The sequence below is a fragment of the Pleurodeles waltl genome, chromosome 12, assembly GCF_031143425.1.
Source record: "Pleurodeles waltl isolate 20211129_DDA chromosome 12, aPleWal1.hap1.20221129, whole genome shotgun sequence".
NCBI classification, from domain to species: domain Eukaryota; kingdom Metazoa; phylum Chordata; class Amphibia; order Caudata; family Salamandridae; genus Pleurodeles; species Pleurodeles waltl.
The window spans coordinates 279879889-279894247 of record NC_090451.1 but is presented as its reverse complement, the minus strand read 5'-3'; the positions used below and the strand labels follow the sequence as shown (position 1 = coordinate 279894247).

General features: G+C 43.7%; 1 protein-coding gene across 3 annotated transcripts in view; it reads right to left on the bottom strand.

The window, feature by feature from the left end:
* Positions 1-14359, bottom strand: part of HSF4 (heat shock transcription factor 4) — a 356190-nt gene that overhangs the window by 131982 nt on the left and 209849 nt on the right. The window lies entirely within an intron of this gene.

Below are 14359 nucleotides of genomic sequence, written 5' to 3'. Positions count from 1 at the left end.
TAAAACATCTGTACCTTGGAGAGCCCTTTAGGGAAAAACATATCAGAAAGAGGTTGATGTACCAGTGAGAAATTTCCACTGTAAATGTGGGACCCAACCCACGCTTCCCCAACTAAGTGAGAGATGAAATAATAAACTAATACTACTCCTAGAACACACACACCTGAAAGTGGGTGTGTATGCTTTTAGGTATGGGATTTACACATGTAAAACAATATCATTCTGAGTATTTGAAGTGTGTTTCAATATACACAACCTCCTATTGTTAGGCATTGATGTAGAATTTGCTTGTGTACGGCATTATTGAAGTAGTTTATGATAACATGATTCTGTGTTATTTATACAATCCAACCAAAACACCGCAAAGAAAGACTTCACCATATTTGAATTTCTGGTTTGGAAAAAGTCTGAGTAAACTAGTTGAATAGTCACGTTTTCTAGGTCTACCAAAAGAAACATCAAGTGTTCGGTCAGACTCCATTTTGCAAACAAGAACTGGCACAGCCAATAGGTTTTGCCTATGCAAGAGCTATTAACTTTGCCAATATGTTTAAGCCATGTTGTACACCAGCATGGCTCCTGCTTAGCGTGGCCGAAAGTTTGTGGGGGTAAAGTAAAGTGGAGTGGAATGTTATGGAGTGGCGTAGAGAGTTGTAGAGTGGTGTGGACTGGTGTAGAACAGCATTGAGTGGCATAGAGTGGAATGATGTAGAGTGTTGTGTAGGGAGTAGAGTGTCAGAGTGGAAGGGCGTAGAGTTGAGTGGTGTACAGTGTCAGAGTGTCCTGTAGGCTCCCAGTATTCTAATGAGACTACTGGATTTTGAGCAAGATCGTCCACGGTGTGGGAGACAGAGTCTGACCCACTATGGGTGACACTTGTCACTCTAAATCCAGGTTTTGCTCCGACTAGCTTGCAGAGCCTTGTCTCTCCCAAGAGGTAGAGATGATTGGGAAGTCAAGCGAATGACATATCATACTTCTCAGGGAAGTCGTGGTCACTCAGGTTGCATCCAGTTCTCTCATTCACAATTCGGTCTCATATATAAATGACAATAAGAAGCAGTATGAGTTTTAAAGACTGGTTTAATAAAACGACTGCATTTTAGATAGCAAAGCGTGAGCTGCAATAACCAGGACGACACAACATGACAATGTTAAAGCGGTGATGAGGAGAGTGAAGCAGAAGAATTACGCTATCATATTGTCACTAGAATCTATGGACTATTTCCTATCTAAGTCATAATCTGAGCACAGCATGTTAAGCTCTAATTCTGCCCTTCAGGTTCCCCCGGGAGGACATCAACCCTCATACCTGAGCAAAGGCCTGTAGTCTGCGTTAGCATCTGCAGCAAAGCATTCAGCAATCAGCATACAGTCGTGGTTCCCTGGCTGGAATCTCCCTCTTGACGTGTAATGGGACTAAGAAGTGTTTTTATAATAACACAGCTGATGTTCTAAGAAAATGTCCCTACGTAAGGATGTGTATTTTTTACAAATGTCGAAGACTAAACTTCTACCACGTTCACCGGCAATATACCAAACTGTAGCCTTGACTGAAGCACAAAGTGATCAAGAATGTCTTGTTTGAGAACTAAGGGCTAAGCAAAAACAGTTAGATAGATTAAATTAAAACAAGACCGCAAAACTGGTTATTGTAAAAATAACAATGCGAAGCCGAATAAAATATATCTAGGTCAAAGTGTACAGCGGCCTAGTATGTTAAACTAACGTGCATGGAGCTGTAACTAAATGGCTACACAACACCCTCCCCTTGTCGGTTAAAGTGGTTTAAAGCCTAAACTAAAATTTCATGTCTAACAGCTCAACCTAAGATATATATATATAGAACCCTAGTCAATTTTGACAAGTTAAAAAGACACACAAGCATACTACGTGACAATTTAAAACATGAGCATTTGACTTATAACCAAATTCAACGGACATGTCAATTTAGAAAAGTTCCAAACTAAGTACGAGTCATGGAGAGCAGGAGTTCTTCCACTTCGGCAGGTGTCAGGACCGGAAAGTCCACGCCAACAATGATCAAGGAGCAAGTGTGTTCCATAGCCCCAGTGTTAACCAAGGCGGCATCCTGTGGAGTGCCTATTGATGAGCTGTCAGCAACTTCCTCCAGGAAGGGTAACTCATAATTAGCTCAACCTCAGTGCGCATGTCTGGTAATGAACCCTCAGCGAGAACATCTACAGATCAGCATCTATTGCTGGGGGGCGCTGCTGTGAAAGACAAACTTCCAGTGAATGTTCGAAAGCGCACCAGAGGCACTGGAACACGGGCTGCACATAATACAGAACCGGTATGAATGACAAAGACCAGTCACACTCCGATTGCTCCAGGAGTGTTGCTCCAAAATGCTGCATCATACGTTCACGACACAGCTGCGCTGATGGGAGCACAGTCATTTCTCCTCGTTGCAGCGGGACAGCCATTGCGCATAAACAACAGCAACAGCAGGATGCCAGCTAATAAAGCCACAGTTATCGGAAATCCCCCCAAAATACTACTGAAAATTAAGTGAATAGCTGAAGGTATCAAACCGAATAGGGAGGAGAAGGTGTGAACAAAACCAGAACCAACAGCTTTGAAAAATGTGCGATTCCAGTCGTGCTGAACGCATTAAATATTTGTCCCACAAGTTCACCAAAGTGTCTCGGAAAGTTCGTATTTAACAGGGACTGTATTTCTGCTGGTGACCTTGTCACTTGAAGTGCGTAGGTCTTGCGCACAGATGTAAGGGCCACATGCTTTTGAAATGGTAAAGCCTTAAGACTACTCAACTTGTCAAAATTTCCATTTGAAGTAGCAATGTAAGGCCAAATATCAGCTACCTCCCTAAATTTAGTGGGGGGAAACAGTACGTTCCCGCAGCATGTAACCACCTTAGAGACCGAAACAACGTAAACTATTCCGGCCCGCATGCCACAACAGCCTTCACTATTGAGAAGGACGTAGCTGCCGTTTGAAAGCACCTGGAACTTTAGTCTAATCAAAGGAACTGGGACTCCCTTAGTTTGCAGCCGAGGTGTTACATGCCCCATGCAAGGACAGCTGTTTACAAATCTTCGATTGGCTGACTGAAGTCTCGCATTCACTACCGCTAAGAAATACCTTTTTCATGCCATTGAAGCATTTGTACGAGAAGGGAAGCTCCCACACCTCATGTATGTAACTATCGCCCAGCTTTTCATATCTGCCTACTGGAATGTGTTTTAAACAGGAGGTGAATTGTGTGGAAATAGGCAGATTAATAACCCCATGTATTAACCACTCAGCTGATGGTATTTCGGCCACAGTAAAAGGCAGGGTTTCTAATTTCTCAATGTTAAGCATGACATACGTCGCTTCCTTCTTAGCCATTAGTTGTTGTCGCGTTAAATTAAAGGGAGAAAATATCTCCCTTGCACTGACGTGCTGCCATGGAACGCGACCCTCCTTCAATGTTTGAAGCGTCCAACCCAACTGCATAATGGACCTGATCTAACTCTGTCCATGGTGTAAGGAAGACATATCAGATTGTATAATATCTATAGCAGAAGAGACAATGTTATTAATGGTATATATCCGGTCGGACAAAGTGTTAATCCCATAATCCATAACAGCCAATGCCTTTTTTAAATTTTCCTGATCTATTTGCCTTAACCGGGCAGCAGCATCTTGTTGGGAAAGTTTCCAAATCTCATTGTATACTGCATATAAAAAACGCTTCTTACGTGGTGTTCTAGGGCCTGACAAGAAATCTTGTAAATCAGTGGAGTTAGACAGGAGATTGAGGTCTTCTCTAACCGCATTCAGTGAGGATGATTTTAGCCACTGTTGCCATAATTTTCCCACACTATATGTTATAATTATATCTGTATGCTCTGGTGATATATAGCAAGGGTCTGGCCTACTCGTCCTAAAACCCCCGAGGAGTTAATAAAAAGTTGATGACACCCATTGGTATCTATTGGCCACAAAACCACCTGCCTGGACGTGTCAGTGAAGCATTAAACATACCATTCTGGACCCACTCATCAAGCTCATCTTCAGTTGCATTTGTATATTTTTGCCATTTGTAAAATTTTGCCGGGGCAGGTATACTGGGCATGTTTAATTCCCTGACTGTTGCTAAGCCTAAACAACTTGTTTGTTGCACTGTTTCATTTGAAAAGATCATTTGAACAGGAATAAGACATGCTCTAAACAATGTTTCTTTTCCCTTAATTTGCCAATTTTTTGTCCCCCAGACACTTTTCAGATCAATTGATTTGGACCAATATTCATAGCCTTCTATCGCTAGCCAGGAAACAAAGGATTCAGAATATATACATTTCGTATTGGTCAATAACGTGTATATTCTTAGTAGGTGGAACCTTAAAATAATATGACTCATCATTCTTTTGATTGTGCCCAGAAAAATATGCAAACTTTTCAGAATATGTTTTTGAACTCCCTTGCAGTGGAGTTGGGCAATGATCCCATTGCGTGTAATTAAATACAGTTTTGGGACTGCTCGCTCTATGTATGAAATGGTGCCCATAGTAATTATAGCAAAACATATCACCATAATTTTCTTTAAATTGGTAAACATGTTCGTTTTCAAAGACAGTATAATATTGCAGTTCAGTCATCACAGAATCAACTGTTTTCACATCCCAATCGTCAGGTTCAATGCCTGGTATCACTATATCATTCATTGATAACTTGAACACATACGGTATTTGAATAATTTCCGTGGGACCATATATATCAAACATTACTTTGTCCCAAACAATCCCATCAGGAATTGGCACTGCGGAAATGTTCACAAAGGATAAGTCTCTGCAGACTTTGTGTGATGAAAAATGTGGTTTCAAAACCCCCTCCACCAGTTCAACTGTTGATCTTTCAGGAAGAAAATGACCATGTATTAATAAAAAAAAGGTAATGCCAAAAACAATCCAAACTAGAAAGGCTAGGACAGTCAAAAAAAGCCATAGATAGTTCCACGGAAAAATAAAATACTTTTCTTTAAGCCAATTTGTTAGCTTACGTGCACTTGACAAATCAGCTGTCGAAGAGGCAAATGAGTCTGAGAAATCATCATTGAAGTCGGCAAAATAACCAGAGGCAGTTTGTGCAAATGGCGGAGCAGTTGTCAGTGGTGGAGTTGGTGTTTCCTGCAGTGGCACTCTATAGACAACACCATCCGTTTGGCTTGAAGTCAAGTTGACTTGGTCAAATGTTTCTAAGTTAGTTGACGTTAGTTGAACTAATGCAAGATCATCTTCCACCCTCCCCAAGCTCGGAGAGGTGTCGGTGTTGGTGTAAACAACTTGTAGAGGAACTTCTTTGTCAGTAGTGAGAGGGATTCGGGAACTACTGGATGTTCCACTTGGTCGGCTGTGCAGGATCGGCCAGATGGTGTAGTTTGACATTGTCAATAGAGATAAAACGATTTTCTTTGGCACCTGCCAACGGTGGTAGAATAACAGTTCTGGTACCGTGTATCCCTAGTACCGGGACTGGTGCTTGAAAAGAAGGGCCAAATTCCTTTTTCACTGCAACTTTTTCACATACAAGATCCCCAACTCTGGGAATCCAGCTGGTAGATGTTACAGGCACATCCTTAATTCCTGTGGAGGCGGCACTTTTAGAAGAATTATCATCACAGAACTGTTGCAATTCCTGTAAGAGAGTGACACGTTCATTTGTGTCAAAAGGTGTTTCTGCTGCCTCCACGCCAGGACCATCAAGATCCGGAACATACATTTGAGTTCCGAACAGGCACTCATATGAAGCACAACCCCCCAGAGACCTTCTAGGCAGATTATTTAGTGCTCTCTGGACTCCATACAGGTGATTAAGCCAACTACGACCTGTACATAAGACTCTGGCTGTTAAGGATTGCTTTAAATCACGGTTTAATCGCTCCACAACACTATTTCCCTCGGGATGAAATGGAGACGAGTACTGTAGTTGGACCCCCAACGAAGCCATGGAGTCCCTGAATGCCCTTGAGGCAAAAGCAGGGCCCTGGTCCGAATGGAAAGCCGCAACAGCATATGTACCGGTAAAGATTTGCAAATCTTTAATAAAAGTCCGAGCGTCAGCCGAGCGTTGTGGTCACACCCATACAAATCTGGAGCATGAATCCACAGCGACTAAGATATATTTGTATGCACTATCAGGTATTAAGGGACCACAATGGTCCAAGTACACACATTGTAACGGTTTGTTTGAAATTAAGAGGGGTGTCTGCGGCGGGCCCTTGGCAGTGAAAGCCTTGATTTGTTGACAGATGTCACAACAAAGGACATACTGCTTAGTATCTTTGTAGAGACCTGGCCACCAATAACTGGCCTGCAATATCAAAATTGTAGTCGCCACACCAGCATGGGCAGAAGCCACCCCCTCATGCGCTGCTTTAATCAATTGTGATCTTATGTCTTTGTTAGGGATGTCTCGTATAGCTACGCCTGGTATCTTAACTTCAGCGTTCAGCATACTTCTCAAATGATAATGATATTTGTTAGGAAATCCTTTAGGATGGGGCTTACCATCAGCCGTAGCTTTCACGGCAGCCCAAATGTCTGCGTCCGGTTTGGAACTCGAACGAGTCACTGCAGCTACAGTGGCTACTGCCACTGCTGACTTTGTGGCTTCATCAGCCAGTGTATTTCCAGCAACGTGTATTCCAACGTGTTGGTGTCCAAGTATATGTACAACATGGACATTCGGTAGCATCTCTTTTAGGTCAGCTACTTCCCCCACAGTAGTCTATGTTTATTGGTGTTGCCTTTGGAATCTCTGAGCCCATTCTGGCGCCAATAATGCAGGTATTTATTAAAGGACTGGACACAGTAATATGAATCACAAACAATCAGCGTAGGCTATGCCGGATCCGTGTGTTCCAGTGCCATCAGCAGAGCTTTTAGCTCAGCCAATTGTACTGTACAATCCCCTAGGGTCTGTGTAACGGTATGTAGAGGGCAGAATTTGTCCCCTTCCATATATCAACTTACGACTGCTCAAGCAGCAGAATATTGATGTTTAGTTCCAATTGCAGGCTGTGCAGAGCCATCGGTGTACATAACTCTATGATACTGATCAATAGGCAAAGTATTTGCTGGAACTGGATATTCTACTTCATATTGTAGGAATTCCTGAGTTTGTAGCTTTGGGCCAAAAATGTAGTCTACATCAGTGGCTGTCAAAGACGTAGCCCATTGTATCCAATGTGGATGTAATGCTTTTGCATTTGGAACGCTAGCCTTTGTAACAGCCTCTAGGGCTGGGATTGGAGAAACAACAATAATGCATTTTCCTTGGGCAAGAGGTCTTTCTTTAATGACAGCCATCTGCACAGCAGTGAGAATTTTCTCTGTGGGAGAAAAGCGTTGTTCAGCTGCTGAGTACAAATGCAATTAGTACGCAATCAGGACTGTCTCACCTTCATTAAACGTCACATAGGTGAAACTGATGGCCCCAGCTATTACTCTGATGCCCAAATGTGTTTTGTTGTCCCTTGTGTGTAAATGTTGTGCTGCAAGCATGTCTGTCTGCAATTCTCGAAGAATACGTGTATGTTCAATTGTCCAGAATTTACTTGAAAAATCAGGACGTTACAAGTCATATAAAGGTTTTATGCGTGTAGCATAATCTGGAATGTAGGTTCTGCCCAAATTTAAGAAACCCAATAATGATTGGAGTTTTTTAATCGTATTAGGTGGTTGTAACTGCGCGCACTTTTCTAAGAATTGTGGCGCTAGGCTCCTCCCTTCACTTGACAGCTCATATCCTAGAAACAGGACGCTGAGGAAGGCTATTTTTTTTTTTTTAAGTTACATTTATAGCCAAATTCGACAAACCCTACCACAATGCGGGCTATCCATCTTAAATGTTGCAGTAGTTCATCATCCGTGAGATATATATCATCTACATAGGACAATGCTTCATGGTCAATCTCGTGCAATATAGCAGTGACACGAACTGCGAACAGTCCTGGGCTGTTCTTATACCCTTGAGGTAAACAACAGAATTTTTTCTGGGAGCCTAGTGCGCTGAAACTTGTTAAGTCTCTACTTTAAGGTGCTATATTCTGGCAGAAGAACCCATTCACGATGTCTAGTGTTGTTTTGTATTTTGTATGCACTATGTTGCTCATTAGTGCTGTGCTATGCGAATTTTGGATAGCATAGGTGCGTGCATGACTGTTTAAATGTCTGTAATCTTAGACTATTCTGTATGAATGGTCTGGTTTGGCTATGGGAACAATGGGTTATTCATTGGTGATACACAGGGTTCAGTCACCCCCTGGTACTCTAATTGCGTGAGTATTTCTCTCACTGGTACTTTCGCTTCATGTTTTATAGGATACTATGGTTGTGGCTGAGGTTCACTTTTAATTGGAATTACATGGTAGGGGATTCTTTATCCCATCCTACGTGATTTCTGTATAATGCGGGTGCTTGTGCTAGAGCCCATTCAATGGAATAGGATTCAGTGAGTTCCTCTGGAACAAGAGGCGAGAAAGAAGGCTTAATGACATCTTCTCCATATGGGCAGGTACAGACAAAGTCAGGCAGCCAATCTTGTTCGGCCAACAAGACATCATGGGGGTCATTCAGACTTTGGCGGGCGGCGGAGGCCTCCCGCCAAAGTAACCCCGTCGGAAGACCGCAAGGGTCATTCCGACTTTCCCGCTGGGCCGGCAGGCAACCGCCAAAAGGGCGCCCGCCGGCCCAGCGGGAAAGACCCTGCAACAAGGAAGCCGGCTCCGAATGGAGCCGGCGGAGTTGTAGGGGTGCGACGGGTGCAGTGGCACCCGTCGCGATTTTCACTGTCTGCAAAGCAGACAGTGAAAATCTTTATGGGGCCCTGTTAGGGGGTCCCACGACACCCGTTCCTGCCATCCTGTTTCTGGCGGTGAAAACTGCCAGAAACAGGGTGGCGGGAAGGGGGTCGGAATCCCCATGGTGGCGCTGCAAGCAGCGCCGCCATGGAGGATTCCCTGGGCCAGGGGAAAACCGGCGGGAAACCGCCGGTTCCCCTTTTCTGACCGCGGCGTCAGAATGGCCCTGGAAGCACCGCCAGCCTGTTGGCGGTGCTTCCGTGGTCCCCGGCCCTGCTGGTCATGGACCGCCAGGGTCGGAATGACCCCCCATATACTTTTACTATGCGATCCCAAAAGATTGCATCTATTGTGCGTTCAATATCTCCTTCTAACTGTAGCGTTACTTTGTACACCCTATCAGGCTTGGAGACACGCATGTCCGATGTTTCTACTTGTATAAATTCATCAGTTGCTTTCACCTGCAGATGCTCTAGAAGATTCCGGCGAACTATTGTGACCTCTGCCGTGCTGTCTAACAAGGCTAGAGCCCAATTCTTGTTCTTCAAGAGGACCCTCTTCCGGTGTGGCATGTCAGACTGCTACTGCTGCCACTTTTTTCTTTTTAGATTGTTGTTTTTGTTGGGCGCATTTCTCTTCCTTTTTAACAGAAACCTCCGAAGAGCGTTGTGATACCTGTCTTGGTTTCTGAGATTATGCCTATTTTGTGGGATCTCCATATGTCGAGATTCTCCCCTTTCTTTCTTAGGAGTTTGTTGGTTTTTATCCCAGCGTTGGGGGTATCTCTGTTTGATTTACCCTGAAATTTAGGTTTTTGTGGTCTGGCCCCTAGACTATTTCGACCGATACTTGAATAGGTCTCTGCTATTATTTTAGGCAGCTGTCGTTCTTGATCTTGTGGAACGTCTCGAAGCTACATGCGCCCTGCAAGTGCGACTGCTTCCCCTTTAAGGTTACTTAAAATGACTGAGGACACTGTGGCAAAATTGGCCATCAATTGCATCCCCAAATCTAGGGCCGTGGCAGCCCCATATTCATCTTGAATTTGTTTCAGCACTTCCGGTAAATTGGCAGGTGTCGGTGTACCGTGTGCGGTTGTGTAGAGCGTGGCAAATATCGTGCCCCCAGTATTACAGTTTTCTACTGTAGGGACCATCCCGAAGGGCAAGCACATCGTTTATATTCTATGTTTGTCCTGAGGTCCCGTATGGGAAAATACTGCCTCCAGCGTATTAATTTTCTGTGCTAACCAAAACGAAGTTTCCTCTCGTTTGGCGGTACTTTATCCATAATCGAATGTACCGTCGCAGGATTTATACCTGGCGTTACTGCATGTGGATGTGCCGGAGCAGCACAGGCTGGATTTGTTTTTAGTGTTTGCATCACAAATTGTACTAATCATCTATATATTGCTATTAACTCAATATATAAGCGACGAACCTCAGCTACTGCTAAATTTGCTACTGCAGGATGTGGTGTATAAGTGGCCAATAAAGGCCAGGTAGGACGGTCATTACTTAGTGGACCTAACCTTACTTGTAATATTGTGTGGGGTAGGGCGCCATCAAGTCAATTATTATGTTCTTGATAAGATAGAGGTATCTCTAAATATGCATACACTCTGTATTGTCCAGGCGCATTCGCAGGTGTATATTGATGAAATGTATTTGTGTTCCCATCAACCGCTGGAAATGTGACCCAAGAGTAAAAAAGTTCTGTTCTATAAGCTGCATGGGCGTCCACCACAAATGTGACTGGACCTCCCTGGCCTGTTAGGCCATTTGCTAGTAAATGTGCTGTTAGAGGTTGTCTCATGTTAACAGCTATTTGTACCTGTTGGGGATTCGCCATGTTAGTAACACTATGAGATCAGAGAAGGCACACCAAAATGGGGTTTTTCCTTTTAAAGTTCAAGCTTCAACAACCGCCAGTTGTAGTAGGCTTACCTACACAGCTGTGGTGGAAATCCTCAGCACCACGGATGTCTCCGCATACGGCATTGAGGTGTCATTATATATAATGAGACAGAGATACTCCGGAGGACCCGCAAATTAGAGCCTGACCAAATGTTGGCGGCGCCATGTCGCGTAGGCTCTCATTATTCTAATGAGACTACTCGATTTTGAGCAGCAAGATCGTCCACGGTGTGGGAGACTGAGTCTGACCAACTATGGGTGACACTTGTTGCTCTAAATCCGGGTTTTGCTCTGGCTAGCTAGCAGTGCGATCATTTCTCCCAAGAGGTAGAGATGATTGGGCAGCTGAGCGCATGACATATCATACTTCTCAGGGAAGTCGTGGTCACTCAGGTCGCATCTGGTTCTCTCATTCACAATTCGGTCTCATATATAAATGACAATAAGAAGCAGTATGAGTTTTAAAGACTGGTTTAATAAAACGACTGCATTTTAGATAGCAAAGCGTGAGCTGCAATAACCAGGATGACACAACATGACAATATTAAAGTGGTGACGAGGAGAGTGAAGCATAAGAATAACGCTATCATATTGTCACTAGAATCTATGGACTATTTCCTATCTAAGTCATAATCTGAGCACAGCATGTGAAACTCTAATTCTGCCTTTCAGGTTCCCCCGGGAGGACATCAACCCTCATACCTGAGCAAAGGCCTGCAGTCTGCGTTGTATCTGCAGCAAAGCATTCAGCAATCAGCGTACAGTCGTGGTTCCCTGGCTGGAATCTCCCTCTTGACATGTAATGAGACTAGGAAGTGTTTTTATAATAACACAGCTGATGTTCTAAGAAATTGTCCCTATGAAAGGATGTGTATTTTCTACGAATGTCGGAGACTAAACTTCTACCACGTTCACCGGCAATGTACCAAACTGTAGCCTTGACTGAAGATCAAAGTGATCAAGAATGTCTTGTTTGAGAATACAGTGCTGGGCTAAGCAAAAACAGTTAGATAGATTAAATTAAAACAAGACCTTAAAACTGGTTATTGTAAAAATAACAATGCAAAGCCAAATAAAATATATCTAGGTCAAAGTGCACAGCGGCCTAGTATATTAAACTAAAGTGCATAGAGCTAAAACTAAAATGGCTACACAACAAGAGGAGAGTGTTACAGAGGGGAGTAGCACAGAGTGTTGTGGAGTGGTGTACAACAGAGTGGAGTAGCATAGAGGGTGTTGCATAAAGTTTAGTAGAGTGATGTAGAGCGGAGTAGAATGGAGTTTCGCACAGTGGACTATAGTGAAGAGGCATAAAGTGCACTGATGCTGAGTAGATTGGCGTAGAGTGCATTAGGTGTGCGTAAAGTGGTGTAGAGTCCATTAGCATAGAGTGCATTGATGTAGAGTGGAGTGCCACAGAGTTGAGTAGAGTGACAGAGTGCAGTGACAAAGTAGATTGTTTCAGAGTAGAGTGAAGTGGCATAGAGTGGAGTGATGCAGAGTAAAGTGCAGAGGTGTAAAGTTGAGTGCAGTGGCATACAGTAGACTGGTGGGGAGTGCAGTGGTGCAGAATAGATTAGAATGATGTAGAGTGTAGTGGTGTTGAGTGCAGAGTGCAGTAGAATGGCATAGAGTTACGTGACATGGTGTAGAGTAGAATGACGAAGAGTGCAGTCTTGAGTGTCAGAGTGGATTGTCGTAGAGTGGTGCAGAGTACAGTGGTGCATTGGAACATAGTAGAGTGGGGCAGAGTAGAGAGGCACAGAATGAAGTGGTGCAGAGTGTAGTGCCATCGAGTCCAGTTGTGCACAGTAGATTACAGTGGTGTAGAGTCCATTGGCATAGAGTGGAGTGGTGCAGAATAGAATGCAGTGGCACAGAGTTCAGTTTAAGAGAGTGCAGAGTAGAGTGTCATGGAGTGCAATGGTGAAGAGTGCATTGGTGGAGGTTGGTGCAGAGTAAGGTGATGTAGAGGGAAATGTTTTAGAGAAGAGAGGTGTAGGGTTCAGTAGCACAGAGTAGGGTGTTGTAGGGTTTAGTGTTGTACAGTGCAGTGCCATACAATGGCATAGAGTGCAGTGGCACAGGGTAGATGGCAGTGGCATAGAGTAAAGTGGCATAGAATAGATTCTTTCACAGTAGACTTGAAGTGGCATAGAGCAAAGTGCAGTGTCATTGAGTGCAGTGGTGCAGGGCAGATTAGAAGGGCATAAAGTAGACTGCCAAGTGCAGTGGTGAAGAGTGTAGCATACATAGTAGAGTAGTGTTGGGTAGAGTGGTGTAAAGTAGAGAGGCGTTGAGTGAAGTAGGAGAGAGTAGAGTGATGTGGAGTGGAGTGGCATAGTGTGGACTAGGGCAGAGTAGAATGCAGTGTTGTGGAGTGGTACATAGTAGAGGGGAGTAAGGTTAAGTAGAGTATGCATGGTGTGGTAGTGTACTACCATTACAGACAACACATCTTCAACTGAAATGACCATTAGATTTGCACAGACATACAGTTTTACTGATAAAAGTATACACTGCATAGGCAATAATGTATAAAAATGTTATCATCTAGTGTGTTGATTTGTTTTGGTCATATTAAAATATGTGTTTCCACCACACTTCAGAATTACCAAGAATTGTGCTTCATTTGTGCTTTCCATATTCTGAAATATCTACACAGCTCATTTACAAACATTTAAATTTAGTTTTTTGCAGGAAAACAAAATAACATCATACAGCACACTGAGTAGGTAGCCAGAAACAAAAATAACATCCTTTAGCCTTTCTGGCTCACATGAGTATCCATCAGGATTGTCGCCTAAATCCTCTCACCTGAAAAGTAAACACCAAGCTCCCCCAAAGACAGAGCCTGACATTTGACCTCTGTCTTTGAATACACAGATAATGTGACAAGCTAAGAACAAGATTTAAAGGCCCGTTTACAGAAATTCAGTACTGGTAGAAGATTACGCAAAATAGGATTTGGGCAAGCGAAGCAATGAACTCAAGCTGGACAGCCTAGAGCAAATACAATCAGCAAACAGAAAGCAAGCGTCAGACAATGGTAAGCAATGGGTGGAATGCATTCCCAGGCAAGCTTTCTGATTGTTCCCAAGGTCTTGTTAGCAAAAGACTTCAACCGAAAAAGTTGTTTTAATTCAAAGAGGAGATTCTAAGATGGCCATCTTTTTTGAAACAACATCTCTATCATTATTGATTCAACAGAAATGTTAAAAGATACAAAAAGTGCAGATTTGGTATCACACAAAATGGTATACACATACTTCACCTAGAAAGAACTAATGACAAGCTTAATTGGACCATCAACCCATATTTGTGTAAGCTATTGTTAGACCTGTCAGCGCTGTGTGTCAGCTGCAGTTTGGGACAGGGAGCCATGCCCCTTTAACTTTGGATTCGCGTTCCCGCCCTGCGGGACGCGCTGTGTGTCGGCAGCAGTTTGGGGGCAGGGAGCCAGACCCTTTAACTTTGGATTCACGTTTCCGCCCTGCGGGACGTGCGTGGGCGGCGTCTGGGCCAAGGGCGGGCCCGTCCTTCTCCTGTTCATATAATTACTAATTCAAAGGTTGGGTCATCTTTGTTGGCTCCGACTACCAGTATTACTCAG